This window comes from Ruditapes philippinarum, unplaced genomic scaffold, assembly GCF_026571515.1.
Source record: "Ruditapes philippinarum isolate M1 unplaced genomic scaffold, ASM2657151v2 ctg3639_1_1_1_1, whole genome shotgun sequence".
Taxonomy (NCBI): Eukaryota; Metazoa; Mollusca; class Bivalvia; order Venerida; family Veneridae; genus Ruditapes; species Ruditapes philippinarum.
This window is the reverse complement of record NW_026852471.1, coordinates 6754-24173: the sequence shown is the minus strand read 5'-3', so window position 1 is coordinate 24173 and position 17420 is coordinate 6754. Positions and strand designations below refer to the sequence as shown.

At 31.3% G+C, this 17420-nt stretch overlaps 1 long non-coding RNA gene across 1 annotated transcript; it reads right to left on the bottom strand.

Moving 5' to 3' along the window:
- Window positions 1–6397: 6397 nt before the first annotated feature.
- On the bottom strand, window positions 6398–15984 carry LOC132714259 (uncharacterized). Its single transcript, XR_009623540.1, has 3 exons — window positions 15905–15984; window positions 12236–12406; window positions 6398–6533 (listed from the first exon to the last, which is right to left on the bottom strand). It is a non-coding gene; the product is annotated as an uncharacterized LOC132714259 (long non-coding RNA).
- Window positions 15985–17420: the final 1436 nt, after the last annotated feature.

Below are 17420 nucleotides of genomic sequence, written 5' to 3'. Positions count from 1 at the left end.
AAACAACATTATTATCAAATTAAAATAATCTATATGATAAACAATTATCAAATACATTAAACAGTGTACAATATAAAAGAGGAATGTCCAATCATTCCTGTTTATTATGGCTCTTTTGGTCATTTTAGTGGTTAAACTGGTACATAAAAATCAACGCAAATTTATATAAATGGACAATTCTTTATTAAAATCATTGAAATATCAAAAGCATTTTTATTAACAGATCAAATATTTACATACACAATTCACATTTCTAAATTAACTTCTTATATATCTAACACTTCTTGACCACAATTATTCTGCTACAACATAATGTTCGCGTGCCCGAACATTTTGTGAAATGAAAAATAAATGAATTTACTTCATTGACCAGAACTAAATCATCAAATCAAAGTTTTAACTAAAAATGTTAGGGCACCGAACAATTTCAAAATTAAAACAAAAGATTAACTGACAATAAACCGAAGCATTAAATACAAGATTTCATTCAAAATGTTAGGGCACCGAACATTTTGCAAATAAAAAAAAGATTTACTAAAGATGGGACGCAAGTGTTTAGTCAATGTTTTAATTAAAAATGTTTTAGGGCACCGAACAATTTCCAAATTAAAACAATGCTTTACTGACAATTAGACCGAAGCATTAAATACAAGTTTTCATTCAAAAAATGGGTTCGGGCACCAGGGAACAATTTACAAATTAAAATTTTTTTTTTTTTTACTGAAAATGGACTTATAATAAGTGTTAAATCAATGTTTTTTACTTAAAATGTTAGGGCACCGAACAATTTCCAAAATTATAGAAAAGATTAACTGACGATAGACCGAAAGCATTAAATACAAGTTTTCCTTTCAAAATGTTAGGGCACCGAACAATTACAAATTAAAAAAATATTTACTGACGATAGACTTTAAGTGTTAAAATCAATGTTTTAACTAAAAATGTTCTGGCACCGAACCAATTTCCAAAATAAAACAAAGATTAACTGACAATAGACCGAAGCATTAAATACAAGTTTTCATTCAAAAAATGTTCGGGCACCGAACAATTTTTCAAAATAAAAAAAGATTTACTGACGATGGGCTTCAGTGTTGAATCAATGGTTTAACTAAAAATGTTAGGGCACCGAAAACAATTTCCAAAATAAAACAAAGATTAACTGACAATAAACCGAAGCATTAAATACAAGTTTTTCATTCAAAATGTTCGGGCACCGAACAATTTCCAAAATAAAAAAAAAGATTTACTGACGATGGGCTTAAGTGTTGGAATCAATGTTTTTAAACTAAAAATGTTAGGGGCACCGAACAATTTCCAAATTAAAACAAAGATTTACTGACAATAGACCGAAGCATTAATTACAAGTTTTCATTCAAAATGTTCGGGCACCGAACAATTTACAAATTAAAAAAAATATTTACTGACGATAGACTTTAATTGTTAAATCAATGTTTTTAACTAAAAATGTTAGGGCACCGAAACAATTTCCAAAATAAAACAAAGATTAACTGACAATAGACTGAAGCATTGAATACAAGTTTTCATTCAAAATGTTCGGGCACCGAAACAATTTCCAAAATAAAAAAAAGATTTACTGACGATGGGCCTTAAGTGTTGAATCAATGTTTTAACTAAAAATGTTAGGGCACCGAACAATTTCCAAATTAAAACAAAGATTTACTGGACAAATAGAGTCGAAGCATTAAATACAAGTTTTTCATTCAAAATGTTCGGGCACCGAACAATTTCCAAAATAAAAAAAAAGATTTACCGACGATGGGCTTTAGTGTTGAAATCAATGTTTTTAACTAAAAATGTTAGGCACCGAACAATTTCCCAAAGAAAACAAATTAACTGACAATAGACCAAAGCATTAAATACAAGTTTTCATTTAAAATGTTCGGCACCGAACAATTTCCAAAATAAAAAAAAAGATTTACTGACATGGGCTTAATGTTTGAATCAATGTTTTAACTAAAAATTTTAGGGCACCGAACAATTTCCAAATGAAACAAACAATTTAACTGACAATAAGACGCAAATGCATTTTAAAAATTGTTAGGGCACCGAATTCATTTTTGCAAAAATTAATAAAAAAAATGACTTTGAAAAAAATAATTTTTCAGCACTTTTTTGCCAAATTTTATTAAGGAGGAAAAACAACAAAAAAGAAAATGAATTTTATTATTGACTAGACAAAAGCATTAAATTTAGTGATTTAATTCAAAATGTTTGGACTAAAAACAATTTCCCAAAATTTTTTAAAAAAAAAGATTCACTGGACAATAAATTGAAGGCATTAAATTTACAAGTTTTCAATTCAAGAATGTTACAAGGCACAGAAATTTTGCAAATTAAAAAAAAAAAGGATTTACTGGACAAATAGATAGAAGCATTAAATTTACAAGTTTTCCAGCAAAGTTTGTTTGTTCAATTTTGGAAAAAAATCCATTAAAAAATAACACAGTTTTAACCCCCTTTTAGAAAAATCAACCCCAAAATTTCAAAACTTTTTAAAACCTTTTTGAAGATAAAAAGGTCATTTTTAATTTTGGTAAAGGTTTTAATCTAGTCTCTTAAAGGGTCTTTGTCCAAGTTGTTTAGGGCCCCAATGAAGGACAAAAACCAATAGCTCATAAAGTTTATAAAATTTTAAAGTTTGCAGACCAGAAAATGGAAAAGCTGCCATTGACTGTAAAATCCCTCTTTTTTTTTTCTTCGAAAAAATGCCAAACCCAAAAAATGGGGAAAATACAACAAATTTGACATTCAATTTTAAAAGATTTTAAATAAAGGAAAATTTAAATTTTAAATTGGGCAAATTTGACCCAAAAAATCAATCACTAAAAAAAACTTTTTGGGGGCCCCTTTTCTATCATATGAAAAAAAAAAATTGATTAAATGTTTTGGGAAAACTACATTTACTGCAATAAAATTACATCTTCTATTTATTTTTCCCTTAAATAGTCCAATAGGAAACCCAGGCAGACAAAAACAGCCCAATTGACTCAAAGTATTTTCCCACTTATCACTGTGGGGTTGTGTGGGGTTTTATAAAAATGGGAATATATAGAACAAGCTGCTTCCAAAATGTTATATCAAAAATTTTTGTTTTTTTAAATTAAAAAAAGTAATTTGCTTGTATTTTTTTTTACACTAAAATTGCACCCTGTGCAAATTTTAAAAAATTTCACTTCTCAACATCTCTTTACAGTTTAAAAACAGGTACTGTAAATTAAAAAAAATTTTTAAACCCAAAAATCAAAAGTTTAAAATAGAATTTTTCCTTTTTTTAATTTTCCAAATTTAAATGTTTCGGGGCCAGCCCTGAGTAATTTTCAACAGCAGAATCTGGAAAAAAAATAAGGAAATTCATTCAATTTTTTTCATTTCTTTATTTGTTTGTTATCTATCACTTCAACATAATAATCTTTTCAAATTCTGGTATTAATGTAAGATACAAGTGAAATGCCTTTAAAAAAGAACAGATAAAATTACATGTATAAAAGGGCAAACTAGAAAACTTTCAGATGTTATAATAATTAGTCCCCAAATTTGTTGCACAAATTATTGTTTTCATTTTAAGTTTTCAAAAAAAAAAAAAACCCCTTAAAACTATTCAAATTTAACACAAACAAACCAATTTTTAACAAAGTTTCAAGGCACTGAAAAACTATTAGTGTTAACCTTTTGTAAAATCATATTGCATATTTGTAGCCAAAAATAATGGCTTCAATACATTTTACAAAAGTTATGAAAGTGCTGAAACATTCAAAAAAAATTAACTTTGTCCAAAAATCATGGAACCATGATGACCAAATTCAAACTTTAAACTGTTATATTCCTAAGATGTATCTATATGTCAAATTTTGAGCTGAATGTGAGAAAAAATGAACGGAAACTTAAAATTTCTGATTTTTTTTTTAAAAATTCCCAAGAGGGATAACTCTGTCAGCTATCATCAAGCCATGACAAAATTCGAAAAATGACCAATGTATTCTTATGACATATCCATATCTTTAATTTGAGTTGAATAAATTGTATAACTGTTGGGGAGATAATGAATGGGAACTGAAAATTTCCTTTTTTTTTTAAAGTTAAAGGGACATAACTCTGCCAAAAAATCATCGAAACCATGACCAAATTCGAAACTTGACCTGTGCATTTCTTTTGACGTATCCATATGTCAAATTTAAGTTGAATGTGTAATACTGTTGGGGAAATAATGAACAGAAACTGAAAATTTGCATATTATTTTCAAAGTAAAAGGGGCGCATCATCGAACCATGACAGAAAATTAAACTTGACCTGAATTTTCTCATTATGACATATCCATATGTCAAGTTTGAGTTGAATGTGTAATACCGCGTGGGTAGATAATGGAAAGGAAACTGAAAAATTTCATATTATTTTCAAAGTAAAAGGGGCATAACTCTGCCAAAAATTAACGAACAATGATTAAATTCAAACTTGACCTGTAATTTCTCATGACATATCCATATGTCATATTTGAGTTGAATGTGTAATACCGTTGGGGAAAATATGGCAGGGGCATAAAAAAACAACTTGTTTCTGGTCACAGTCCCCTAAATGAACAGAGTCAGTAGGTAGGGTTTTTCTGGGGGTTGACAGTTAAAACCGATAACATATATGCAAAGTGCTGCATTAAATATAAATAAATCCCATGTCATTATGACAAATCGGTAAGGGGTAAAATATACAGTCAGTAAGGCGAACCAGAAAACAAGAATTTTTTTTTTTGCCTAAGCAAACTTGAACTATCACAAAATGGGATTAATACCCCCGCAAGACTGCTTCGGAAATGAGGAAGTTATAGTAAACAGAATACCTTGTAAAAGAATTTGAAATAGAGTTATGGTTGTGGGCAATTAAAGATAGTTGTGGTTTTTTGAATGTGGCATTTCCTCACAATAGACCCTTTCATTTAAGACCGTATTCAAGTTGTCGCCCTTAGTGGATGACGTCATTGGGGGATACGGTGGACAATGCCAATACGATTAAGTACAATAATAGAGGGATATAAAGATCTTAATCCTTTCTCTTGTAAGATTGAAATTGCCAAAATTCTGTGTAATTGAATAAGATTTTACATAAAAAGGATGGTGCAATGAATAAAAATGTTTACTATAATAAGGGTAACGATTTGTTTTAATAGTAGACTATATTGCTGGGCGCAACTGATCATGATTACCATTTTCATTCAGGTAGTTTCAAAAAACGGCTGCGTAATAATTAATTGCAAGATACTGGTTTATTTAAAATCATTTTGATTTAAGCATTACTAAGACAAGAGAAAACAACAATATAAAATCTATGTATTTTCAAAACAAGAGGGCCATGATGGCCCTGAGGTCGCTCACCTGTATATAGCCCCCCCCCCCCCCCAAACCCATAAGAAGATGTTTCATGCTAAAACATCAAAGCTCTAGCTCATTGGGCTTTTTAAGAAGATTTTTTTAAGTTTATACTATACACATATATTTAAAAACAATGACACCCCTGGGGCGGGGCGGGGCCAGTTTTGACCCCCAAGGCTTTTATTTGAACAAACTTTGTAGACACTTACTAGAAGATGTTTCATGCTTAATATCTAAACTCTAGCTATTTGGGTTTTTTCAAAGAAGATTTTAAGTTTTTGCTATACACATAATTATAAGGAAAATCAATGACCCCCAGGGCGGGGCCAATTATGACCCCAGGGCTTTTATTTGAACAAACTTGGTAGACACTCACTAGAAGATGTTTCATGCTTAATATCTAAACTATAGCTATTTGGGTTTTTTCAAAGAAGATTTTTTAAGTTTTTGCTATACACATACAAGGAAAATCAATGACCCCCGGGGCGGGGCCAATTTTGACCCCAGGGCTTTTATTTGAACAAACTTGGTAGACACCTATTAGAACATGTTTGATGCTAAATATCTTAGCTCTAGCTCTTTGAGTTCTTTAAAAGAAGATTTTTTAAGTTTTTTACTATATGCATATAGTTTAAAAACAATGACACCCCTGGGGTGGGGCCAGTTTTGACCCCAGGGCTTTTAATTGAACAAACTTGGTAGACACATATTAGAAACATGTTTGATGCTAAATATCTTAGCTCTAGCTCTTTGAGTTCTTTAAAAGAAGATTTTTAAGTTTTTACTATATGCATATTGGGAAAATCAATGACCCCCTGGGGCGGGGCCAATTTTGACCCCAGGGCTTTTATTTGAACAAACTTGATAGACACTCACTAGAAGATGTTTCATGCCAAATATCTAAGCTCTAGCTCTTCGGTTTTTTTTAAAAGAAGATATTTAAAGTTTTATCTTTTGCCATTTAACTTATTTATTATGAAATTCTTTCATGCATGCAGTAGTTAGCACAAGCACCCATTTTTTAGCCAGTTTTAAACATTCTTTGTGAAGTTACTTACATTTTTTTTTTTTGCATGGCCTCTGTTTATTATCACCAGTCTTCTCTTACCACATTCCCCTTGCTCACATGCAGTTTTCTGGCTAAGATTATAGACCCTGAAATGTTTAAGCAAAAGCATTACCATTTCTAGTCTAAAAGCCATTATACTAAAACAAGATCCCACTAACTAATTTAGTTATGTTGTTAAAAATAATAGAAAATTAATAAAGTAAAAACAAGCAATTATAATGTTATTGCAAGCAATCCATTATAAAAGTCCCCTATTGGTTAGAACCCCAGCAACATTATGATGGGTCATTGGCCATTCAATTATGCCCCTGAATGAATGAATGATATAAATGAACTTAAATCTTTTGAGTTCTTAGTTTGTCTAGTTATATCTTAAGTAATGTGTTAGTTTTCCAGACTGCCTTATAAGGAAATCTGCGGAGAAATATGAAAGTTAAGGAATGAATAAGAAAAATTCAATGTTTAAGGAGATTATTCTGGAAATATGTATGCTAGATTTATAACCCTTGTCATAAGATGTGGGAGTTTGAAGTAAATGCTATAAGGAATAAAAAAATTTAAGTAAAAAATAATAATTTCTAGAAAAAAATCTAAGTGGGACATAATACTGGAAATAGTCAAGCTAGAGTATTGAACCTTCTCACACATAATTTGAGTGATAATAAGAAACATATGTATGACGTTTGAAGTAGAAACATAAATATACATGTATAAAGAAGTTATAAAAAACATCATTTTTTCATGAACATTCTAAGGTCAAGGGGGGTTACATTCTGACATTTTTTGTGCTAAAGTTGTCAACCTTGTAATTAAAAGTAATTGCATTTTATAGTCTAAGTTTCATGCTTACGCATGTTCACCGACTTTACAGCTATTACCCCTGGTCATCGGGCTACTGGTATCTTTCTATCAATCTCCCTGGGGAGTCTTTTAACTCAGCTTAGTGCAGCCGACACTTTGGCGCAACGGATTTATACCACCCTCGCAGGTACCCATTTACACCTGGGTGAAGTGAAGCAATCGCAGGTAAATTTCTTGCTCAAGGAAATTAGCAGTGCCCCTAGTGGGGTTCGAGCCCGGGACCTCTCGATCCCTAAGCGCGAGTCCTACCACTGGACTACTGCTCCTACTTGTCACATATGATGAGGTTGATGATCAGAAACATATATTTGAAGTTTGGAGTATTAATACCTTACGAAATAAAGAACTTATACTGAAAAAGCGTAAAGACTTGAATAGGAGAAATCTTGACAGCTCTCAATTAATTCTCCCTTAAATAATAGTCAAGATTACAAGAGCTGTCGGTAGGACAGCAACGCTCGACTATTCTTAGTGCTTGATAGTAAAAAAAATGCTTGATACAGTTACCTCCTCCTGTTTACAGGTTGGGGTAATGATGGTAAACAAGTGTGCAAAGTTTCAAAGCCATATGTCAATGAACTTTGAAAATATTTGAGGTATTACAAAAACTTTAACATAAATTCTAAGTCGAAAAAGGAGCATAATTCTGTCAAAATGCTTGATAGAGTTACCTCCTCCTGTCTACAAGTTGGGGTCATGATGGTGAACAAGTGTGCAAAGTTTCAAAGCCATATGTCAATGGACTTTGAAAATATTTGAACTATTACAAAAACTTTAACGTAAATTCTAAGTCGAAAAAGGGGCATAATCTGTCAAAATGCTTGATAGAGTTACCTCCTCCTGTCTACAGGTTGGGGTCATGATGCTGAACAAGTGTGCAAAGTTTCAAAGCCGTATGTCAATGGACTTTGAAAATATTTGAACTATTACAAAAACTTTAACGTAAATTCTAAGTCGAAAAAGGGGCATAATTCTGTCAAAATGCTTGATACAGTTACCTCCTCCTGTTTACAGGTTGGGGTAATGATGGTGAACAAGTGTGCAAAGTTTCAAAGCCATATGTCAATGGACTTTGAAAATATTTAAACTATTACAAAAACTTTAACATAAGTGGTTACGCCGACGCCGACGCTCGGGGTACTACAATAGCTCTACTTATTCTTATCGAATAGTCGAGCTAAAAATGATGTGTATAATCTCCATACTGCTATCTATCCATATTTTAAGTTTCATAATATGTTTTCATTTCAGGTGGCACGATAGCTCAGTTGGTTAGACCACTGACTGTCACTCCTGAGGTTCCAGGTTCGATCCTGGGTAACACCCTTGGGATTTTTCAGAAACACTTTCAGTGTTTCCCACCTACCTAGAGGTTTACGTTAAAGAAGCCCAGTTTATCCTTGCACATATCAGTGCTATACACTGGGCATGTAAAAGAAACAAGGAATCTATTCAATAAGAGCTAGGGACTGGTTCTTGGACTCACTTGTATCTCATAGCTGTCTCTATAGTCTGGTGAGGTAAGGACCCTACTGGAAATAGTGCTTACACTTTCGTAGGTTATCCTTGATCGCACAGTCTAAAGAAAATCAATCAATCAGCACTTTTTGAGTATCACAATTTTTGTTAAATTTGCCATATTATAAGCCTATTTGTTGCCATAGTAACTAAATTTTTCAACATAGGAAGAACAGAAGACGTGCATAATTTCCATACTACCATCTACCCATAATTCAATGTTCATAAAAATACTTTCAGTACTTTTGGCATTATCACTGGATCCAATTTATGTTTTAAATTAGTTATATTTTCAGACTATTTGTTGCCATAGCAACCAAATTTTTCAACATAGGAAAAAATAGAAAAAGACATGCAATTAATTATCTTCAGACTGCCATCTTACCCTATATCAAGTTTCATAAAAATATTTTCAATACTTTTTGTGTTACTCAGTATTCAGTTTTGTGAACGGACTGCAGACGGATGGACAGACAGACAGACGGAGGGAGAGTAAACCTCAAGTCCCCTCTAGTTAAACTGGTAGGGGACTAACAAATGATTAGTAAAGTTGCTTAAAGGGTACTATTAGCTTTGGATTGTTTGGGTAACCTTATAACACCTCATTACTGCATGGTCATGCTGTGTTGTAATTTACTCTGAGTTGACCATCAAAGCACTTTAACCTTAATAATTACCTGTGGATTGAAAATTGATTCATTAGTTGAATCAAAAATCAAACATTAAGGAATTGTTACTTTAATAACAAGGAGCTACATGAAAGAGATCATTTCTAGTTTAGATGCTACAGTAAAACCTTAAATGAGCTGTGTCATGACAAAACCAACATAATGGGTTTGCGACCAGCATGGATCCAGACCAGCCTGCGCATCCGCGCAGTATGATCAGTGCCCGTGCTGCACAGTAAATGGGCCAATTTTGTTAGCATCTAAGTCAAAAAATAAATTTAAACATACAAGACAATATTTGCTCTTGTTAAGTACCTTAGGGTGTCTATAACAATATTTTTGGAAAGAAAGGATAACTTTTAGGATACCTTTTTCAAAATATTACATCTCTTGCGGGCTGTGTGGGTAGGGGACGGATGTTACAAAGATATACTAAAAGTCTGAATATCTTACAGTTTATAATAAAAATTGTATTATTTCTCTTTATTTTATTAAAATATTATGTGTTCTGATTAATGTTACAAAAAAAATCCAGAAAATTCATCTAAGATATAAAAATATTTGCTTTCAAATTTTGAGTATTTTTCACACAAAATGAAATTTTCAAACATGTTAGAAACAGAGAGAAATAAAACAAGGATAGGTACACCAAATCATACTTAAATCAAATATGCAAACACATCCTTATAAAACAGTAGAAATTATAGGACTTTCTTATGTATATTTCTTGTCAGATAATCCAAAAATGAATTGTATTAGGGGGACGGATGTTACATTTTTGGGGGGACGGATGTTTACTAGATGTTTCAAGCTCATAGTTCATACTCTTTTTTGGTTTTATTTTAATGTAATATAATTTATAAAAGTATATGCTTTGTACAGTTACTAAATAAAGGTAACTATTGATACATAATTATAAATGAAAAAAACAAAAGTTCATTATTCATCAATTTTTAGGGAGTGTAATAATACATTATTCATCAATTTTTATGGAGCGTAATAATACATTAGAAACCTATGAAACAAGGGGATTTTGTCCGGGTAGTGAAGGGGATTTTGTCCAGCCTTGCAAAAACATGAAGGGGATTATGTCCACCCATGAAGGGGATTTTGTCCGGGTATGCAAAGGGGATTTTGTCCGAAGGAGATTATGTCTGACATTCGCTTGAACCATCTTTAAGTACCAAAAAAATTAGGGAATATTTTGTGTGAAACAGTGTTTAAGAATTTCAATATTGACACCAGTAACTTGAGTAAGAGTATTAGGTTTCCTTGCATTATTTTCCTCACTGCCAACTCTTGTTGATGATCAGTTCATGAACTCTCTGGTTTTACACTATGTTGATTAATTAATTAATACATTAACTGTAACTGAAAAGCAAATTTTACACTAAAGCACCAAAGTTACAATGAAAAATGAAGAAGTAACAGGAATAAAGCACTGAAATGATGTATTTATAAAAAAAAGTATTTGTGAACACTAAATTCCTTAATTTTGAAAAAAAAATCAGTATTTTTTGCTCTGAAAACAAAATTATTTACTTTGAAATAAAATTTATATTTTAATTTTTAACATCAAGTGGACCTATGAGTTTATTAAGATGATATTTAAGCTTATATGAATTTATAACAAATATAATCTTTTGTTATTCTGTGTTTATAAACTAAGGGTACAGAAGGGGACGGATGTTACAGAATTGAACTAAAAATTCTTTTTACAGTAGTACGAAACTTATCTTGTTCTTATGATGCATGATAGAGAAGTAGTAAGCTTTGCAACTGTATAGGAATGTTTCACACAACAAATAAAATACCATTTAAAAAAAATAGAAGAAACAAACACAAAATCCATAACAGGATAATTATATAGAAAGAGGTGCAAATGATAGAGATGTTAAAAGTATCTTTGTGATTAAAATTGGTCAATTGTTAAAACATAAATTCTTTAGCCTTAAATAGTTAACAAACCAACAAACCATGTATCCCAGCCCCTCATAAAACAGTGGGATATGGATCCTAACTCTATACACACAGAAGGGGCTGGCACTTTATTGGAAGTTTATGAGCTGACTATATTGGGAGCTGCGTAGATTGTATAATTGGAAGTGTGATAAATTAGAAGTTTTCATTAAAATTATGGTAAATTATCAACTGCATAACACATATTTGATTAGGCAATTTCTTTAATTGTTTTGAATTGATTAGTATGAAAACATTTTTATTAGCCAATAATTGTTTCATTGATTGTATAAGTTGATAATTCTAATTGATATATATTATCCATTGTTACAATTTCTATTGATGAAAGAGTGATAATTTAATCAAACCAAGATCACTGCAATACTTGATTGATTATGAATGCTTTAACAAAGCAATTTTAATGTGATCAAAATGTGCTAATTGAATGTGCTTTTCTGCTGAAATATTTTCTACTTATTTATACATTAGGATATTTACCACACAGCATAATGCAGTATGTCGCTCTCATACCCACTTTATAACTTTATAAACACTTTATAAACACTTTTAAAGAAAATTCATCCGATGGGGGATTTTGTCCTAGGTAGCAATTTTATGAAGGGGATTTTGTCCACTTCAAAATTTCACACATGAAGGGGATTATGTCCACCCATGGAGGGGATTATGTCCAGATATACAAAAATACATGAAGGGGATTTTGTCCGAAGGGGATTATGTCCGTACACCAGTTCAAGCAAATTGCTTTAAAAAATTATACATACCTTGGAAACTCTATTTCATGTGAGTCCCATCCATAAAATCTCTTCAATTATTGATCTTTACTGACATATTTTTTGTATTTCAGTCTGAATCCCTGTTTTGAAGTCATAGCTGTCTGTCACTGAAGTATTTACTGTGATAAGACTATAAGACATTTGAGCCACTACATCTTTCTGAAAAATTAAGGCCAGAATTAACTTAGATCTATATCTAAATCAAAGTATTAAAAAAAGAACAATATTACAAAAAAATGGATTCGTTTTAATTTAAATATTTTGATATTAGATCTATATTGCAATTTTTCTTTAGGGATTCTTATTTCACTCTATTTCATGAATAACAAGATTAACACGCATTCTCAATACCATTTACAAATATTGAATCACGGAAAGTGAAAAAAATAATGTTCAGAGATCATAAAAAAAATGTTTGAATATGACAAAAGAATATCTCCCGGACATAAATTTGAATTCTTGCAAACAAGATACGAACCATGTTCTCTCAGTTCCATATCAAATGGAGCAGGTCATTCTTATAAAAACAGGCACAGAAATGTACGTTACTTTGAGTATCCCTTAAATTAGCAGCTCATAATCATGTAACTGTTGAACTAGTCAGTAATTTTGTTTTCACAATTCCCTTCTCAAAAGATGTAGGATGGAAATAAACACATTTTTTGTTAAATTATACCAATATATTCAGGTTTTTGGAATGTTAAAACAATAACAAATTTTACAGATGAATGATACATATTTTACTATTTCAATGCATACTTCGAAGTTCTTTACAGATTTATCAATGAAAAGCAGTTCGACATTAGAATGCTATTGATTATTTATGATACATATAAACTCCTCGTTGTAAACTAATTCATGCATGTAGCAGTTGTTTTTTTCACCCCAAATGCCTTAAAAGTAATGTAATAATTTTGTAACGTACATTTCAGTTTAATACAAAAAAATATCAACAGTGAATTCATTAAGAAAATCTGACAGGAATGGGAAAACTTAAATATTTCTGTTTGGTATTTATTCCTTTTCTAAACATTTGAACAATTAACTACAAAAATCATACGCTTGGTCAGAATAAGATATTGTATATGCATACAGAAATAAGATGTATTTTAATTGATGATTCTGTTCATATAAGGTAAAAAGTACATGTAAACAACATTATATGTGCATATTTAACCATTTATGACAACATACATGTGTGATAAAATGCTTTAAAATATCTTTAGCATTTTTGAAGACTTTCTTAAAGACTTTATTAAATACTCTTGTAAACTCTCATTGGTAACGTACATTTCAGTTTTCTGGCATGGGTTCTGTACATAAAAAGACACCAATTAATATTTAACATTATAAACAAAATGTTTCCTTTTTTATATTTTTAATTTAAAACAACAAACATTTTTACTTTATAAAATAATTTAAAAACACATGTGATCATCCTTATATGCTACGTTATTTATTGTTATGAGGATAATTTTACAGCAATGTCCAGAAATGTTTTGAGCCCCATTATGGTGTAATTGATAAAATTTGTTGAATTTTTATGTAAAAAAAAAAAAAACATGTTTTAATATCGCAAACTTCAATTTTATGTGCAACTTTGCAAGTAACATACATTTGAAGATGATTCGTCGAAAGCCCTGTTAATATCTTTCATTAGAAATTCGCATGTTTTAAGACATTATGATTACCAAAATCACATTTGTGAAATGCATGTAAAAATAAATGCTTTAGAAGTGTGACACATTAACTTGATTATTTTGTTGCTTTACAATATATTCCAGTGTTTTGTACACAATAAGGTAAATTCTGGAAAAAAATCATTTACTTTATACGAAACATTGCTTATATGAAACATTGTTTGCTTTTATTTTATAAAACATTGTTTCTTTCATTTCTCGCTTTGTTAGTCAAATATTTCAGATTCTGTAATACGTAATTCTACAATAACGCTCTTTCCAAAGTTAACTTTCGGTATCTTTCAGCTCTTGTTCTCTACCTGTAGCCTTTTTGAATCTCAGCCCTTAATTTCGGTCTCTGAAATGTACGTTACTACAATTGAAATGTACGTTACTTGTTGTTGATGTTAATGTAAGTGAGAAATCATTGTTTTGTAGACCTTTATAGTTCATACACAATGCACATTTGAGTGTGCAGATGCTAGAGAAAAGATTAAAAATGTTCAATATCATCACAACTGTTCAACTTAAACAATCACATATTGTACTAGTCCCAACTTTTGTAGATAGAAAAAAATGCCTGAATAAAATTCATATGCAACTGATGCAAATACAGTTATATTTAATTTGTTTTCGTTTCTAATCATCCTATTCTTACTTGTTATTACATGAAAAACATATTCATGAAGTAACTTTTAAGAATTCGGGAGATACTCTTCATTGAAATTACTAATACTAGTTTTGAAATGTACGTTACCAACAGTAACGTACATTTCATGGTACTTTTAAGCAGAAATATACTTTCCACTACTACCTTTTGTTTACATTGCGAAAAAACATGCTATCACATCTCAAAATCCAGCAGAATGTTTTCAGTAGATATATGTTTATATACATAAAATGTTTTCTAATATATATTGTGATATCGTATATCAAACATGAATTTACCTTAAATTATATCCACAGTGACACAATGCAATATTTATTTACGCTTTGATGTTACAAAACTCTTCTCTCCATATAAATTTTCTTACCTAAGGTATCATATTTTAAGTGTAGTGAATATTTTTTAAATTGCGGTAACGTTCGTTTCGGTAACGTACATTTCTGACCACTTTTCAATGCAGATCTGGACACAGTCTTGAGCAATTATAACAATTTCTCAACACATAACTTCTTATTGAGGGAAGCTTTAACTGCTTGACACAAGTCTACCTCTTTACATTTTCATCAGTTCCTGTAGCATCAGTAACGTACGTTTCGCGGCAAAAATTACGTTTTAATTTTCTCAGAAAATCATCCATCAATTACGGCATCTTTATATACCACTTTTATAATACATTATTTTGGCCAATATGGCCAATTATCTGCCAAAAAACTTCAAACTTTGAAAGATCTTATTATTTAAAAAATATTTTCTTCACTGTTTAAAAACGCACACTCAAAAAGGCATGTATCAGTGGAAAGGAAGAAACTATAATTTTGTTTACATTTTTATAAAAGTTTTCAGTATGTTCCACTGTTAAATTCACGCTAAGGCATTGTGAGATACAAAAAACACCAAACAATTGTTTTATAAAAGACCAATTGAAACATGAAAAGATTTAAAGTTCATTTTTCATATAGAGACAGTCACGTACGTTTCATTTTTTACTATTGTGCGATAAATATTTTTTCAAATCATGACAGTTGACCACTTTTTTGTTTTGATTTAATTAAAACGGAACATGTTTGATGGAACAGATGCTTTAGATAAAATATATAGCACATAATAAGACGAATATGCGGCGTGGAAAGCGTTTTTATCTATTCTGTAAATGATATTGAGAATGCGTGTAAACATATTTTAGGTAAAATCAATTGGAAAACTCTACAATTCTATCTATAAAAAAATCTACTTGTAAATAAATGACAAAATTAAAAAATTTATCAGAATCTAGATCTATATATATGTACAGTAGTTAGTAAATTTACTCACCTAGTCTTTAAGAAACAACCCGCAAGTCTACAGCACCTCTTGAAGATCACATTAATTTACCCGTTTAAACGTCAGCTTTGCGTGTCTTTAAACTACACAGGCACACGCTCGTAGTTCAAAGAGTTTCAGCGGCAACGGACAAATCTTTACGCTTACACGGGGTACTCCGTATGCAAGACACAATTTTCGTGACAGCATTTTCGTTTATCTGTGACTTAAAATAACTTTTGTCCCAGGTTTTATAGAATAATTAAATTATCCTTTTCATCAATTATGAATAATTGAAATGTTGATTCATCAGAAATATCATTAAAACGTTTACACACTGTCATCGGACTGGACACCCCTTCAATGGCGTGAAAATGAAGTCGTCCAATTTTGCGTCATCAACTGCGTTGACCCCGTTGTGTGATTACCTCTGTGTATTCGGTCATCAAAAAAGATTATGTGTCGGAGAAAACAAACTTCAAAAGGGATATTTGTGATGTGGAAGGGGAAATGAACGAACACGGATACATTTTGTAGCTTTTGGTGAGTTTTTTTTGTTAGAATCTAGTCTACTGTAACTAAGAAAAATCAGGCTGGAATTGAAGAACTTTTAATACTTTATTGAAACTGGTTCTTGAAAATTTTCTAACTTTGAAATATCTGGGTAGATTTTGCTTATATTTCTCCAAGTCAGTAAAATCTGTGTCAAAATATTTTCAAAGTGCAAATATTCCTGCCTCCACCCCGTCTTTTACCAAAATGAAGACGATGTCAGGGTAGAAAAAACTTGAATTACCATGTGAGATTTCTTGAAAATTCAGGGTCCATGTCTATTTCACCCTGATTTTGCCAATTCTGGTTCAAAACAGGCCTGAATCGGTCCTGTTTTTCATAAAAGCCATGCTGATTTTTCGTATAGGTAGTGACTGTCCGCCCTGTCCCAAAATATGGTCCGCCTAGTCTCGAGTCACGGTCCGCCCTGTCTCACGGTCTGCCCTGTCCTGCAGGCCCGCCGCCACCCCCCTAGCCCAACAAATTGTGCGCTTTAGGGCTTTTTCTTATATAGATGATGGTCGCCCTTGACACATCTATGAAATTTCAGATTATAAAATCGGTCTGTCTTGCAGTCGAAATATTGAGACTACCCCCCCCCCCCCATCCTTCCCTACCATTTAAACATTTCTATATAGCCTAGCTATTCATAACAACAACAACATGACACTATTACACAATTTTTAAGTACACCAGTTCTATCTACATTTCAATAGAGGTATAATGAAAGTTGCCTAGTAGAATCTAGTGTCAGTTTATTGATACTAGATTCTAAATGGCATTGCGGAAATTGACTTTTATTTATATTCTTGGGGTTATAACAATCACTGGAGAGATGGGGGTAGCGGTAGGGGATAATATCAGGTCACCCATGTAATGTTCACTAAGAAAAGATCAGGATCAATTGATCCTGATTTTATTTTCATTGTTTTATAAAACAAAAATTAATAGTATTGATGCTAGAATGAAATGGTAT